Genomic DNA, 2265 nt, shown 5'->3' with positions numbered 1-2265 from the left:
TGTGAATCTGCCTCACAAATTTATCTTTTGCAAAGTGTATGGAGCAGACACCAAACTGTCCTGTTGGCTTGAAGTTGCCTCTCTTTGTTGGTACAAATCAAACCCATTCATTCTGCAAGTGTCCTGCTGACTTTGGGCTACAGTGGATCAAAACTCTACTTTTTTTCATCAACTACACTTGAACAACACACCCCTTAGGTGAACACACACTACACACCTCAGTGCCGAAACCCGGGATTGAACCAGGGACCTTTAGATCTTCAGTCTAACGCTCTCCCTACTGAGCTATTTCGGCAAGATCAAGCCCCCATCTGAGCGGTCACGTCACCGATATAAACATTAGTAGTCGCTAAATCCAATCGGTAAGGTCACATGGTGTTCCTTTTCAACCAAAATCTCATGAAATATAAAGTGTTTAAAATAATATATAGTATCATCTGGAAGCATTACATATGTAATGTGGTAATTGATTAATGAAACTCTTTTATGTTGTTGGCAATTTGTTTTATTCCAAGCATGTTTTTAATTAAATGAACAAATGTTCACACGAAAGAATGAGCAAATAATAAGCTAAATAATGAGGTAAATGTGTTCTCTGTGCTCGCTCATTTCACTGTTACCCCCCAATCATGCAGTCTTGATTATTTCAACTGTTATCCACAGTGTCAAGTGGGTAATGATCTCCCTTATAAGTGCACACATGCACACAGATCAAAATCATCAAAATCTTTGTCTCTCTCTCTCTCATACACACACACAATGTTAGATGTGCAGGAGCGATGGCATGAGGTCGTTGCAGTGCAGTTCAAGGACAAAGCTGCGCACTGGTGTTGGCTCTACTCTCCCGTTTGCTGCCCTGTGTTTGGTCTGTCTGGGGTCCTGGGTGCGGTGATGTGACCCATCGGTGGTTGCTGTGTCTGTATCGGGCCCCTGCCTGCTTCGCCGGTGGCTGGTGGGCTGATAGGGTTTTTGCACTATCTTTTACTGTTCTTTTGTATTGCAATCATTGTGTAGGTATTGTGTAGGTTTTGTCATTGCTCTTTTCTTTCTATTGTCCCTGTTGTTCTAATTTTTGTATCCCCTTGTTTCTTCTGCAGTCCTGTGGGAATTTTTTTTAAACTTTTTTGTATGTCACATACCGGTAGTTCTGTGTGTGTCCCATATGTATTTTTCAAAGTTTTGGTGTCTCCAGTATTGTTCTGCGGTGTAGAAAATGGTAATAGAAAAAAAAACTGATACAAATCACTGATACTGTATAAATCACTTAAGGATTTAATTTGCACTTTTGAAAATCTACCTATTCGTTTGGTTCATTGCACATCTTGTGTTCATTGTTTGTGCACTGTTGTCTTTGTCTATTGTCTTTGTTTTGTTGTACTTTATAGCTTTTGTGTTGGTATAAAAAAAATAGATTATGAAAAAAAAACCTGAAAAAAGAATATAAACCCCAAATATTCAAACTCGCTTTTAACAGAAGTCATCAAGGAATCACTGAACATTTTTGTGAAACAGTATTTTTTCATTGAAAAACTGTCATTAAATATAAGAAGTACATTCAAAGGATGACTTAAAATCCAACAATCAAGACAATTATGGAATCAGTTTTCATGCTCTCATTATGTTAAAGAAGAGTATTGCTTACACTCTAAAAAATAAAGGTGCTTCAGTGGTTCTTCAAATCTCTGGATGGTTCCATGGAGAGTCAAAACTCTGTGATGAACCATTACATTATGCGAAAGGTTCTTCACATTGGAAATGGTTCTTCAGAGCCTGGCATTCTCTTACCATTTGCTGGTCAATGCACATAGGCTATGTTTACACAAATCTGTCTTCACTGCTCAAACAAATGGTTTAAATGGTTCTTTAAAGAACTGTTGCATGAACGGTTCTTTGAAGCCCTGAAAAAGGTTCTTCTATGGCATCGCCCTGAAGAACCGGTACTGGCCCCATTATTTTTTAGAGTGTATGGATCCTCTCAGAAATGAAAGTTCGTATGAACAGAACTGGTAACTGGTGCCAATGTTCGGCTGTTACCAATGTTGCTGAAAGATTTTCTCTCATCGTTTCGTCTTTGTTCGCAGAAATATTTTTACAAGCCTTGAGACATATTGAAGCATTTTAGAATAATTCACCAATAAACAGGTTATTATAAAAAAAGGAAACACTGAAAGTAGATTGCACACAAGCATGACAATTTTCTCATTTTTAAGTAAATATATAAAAGGTATAAGATTATATTACTGTATGTGTAATAGCTGTTCCTAG

The 2265-nt window shown here is 37.6% G+C and overlaps 1 non-coding gene across 1 annotated transcript; it reads right to left on the bottom strand.

Annotated features, from left to right (window-relative positions):
• Positions 1 to 222: 222 nt before the first annotated feature.
• Positions 223 to 295, bottom strand: trnaf-gaa (transfer RNA phenylalanine (anticodon GAA)). Its single transcript has one exon. It is a non-coding gene; the product is annotated as a tRNA-Phe (tRNA).
• Positions 296 to 2265: the final 1970 nt, after the last annotated feature.

Source organism: Neoarius graeffei, chromosome 1 (assembly GCF_027579695.1).
Source record: "Neoarius graeffei isolate fNeoGra1 chromosome 1, fNeoGra1.pri, whole genome shotgun sequence".
NCBI lineage: Eukaryota > Metazoa > Chordata > Actinopteri > Siluriformes > Ariidae > Neoarius > Neoarius graeffei.
Note: the sequence above shows the minus strand (reverse complement) of the source record. Positions and strands in the feature narration are given on the sequence as shown.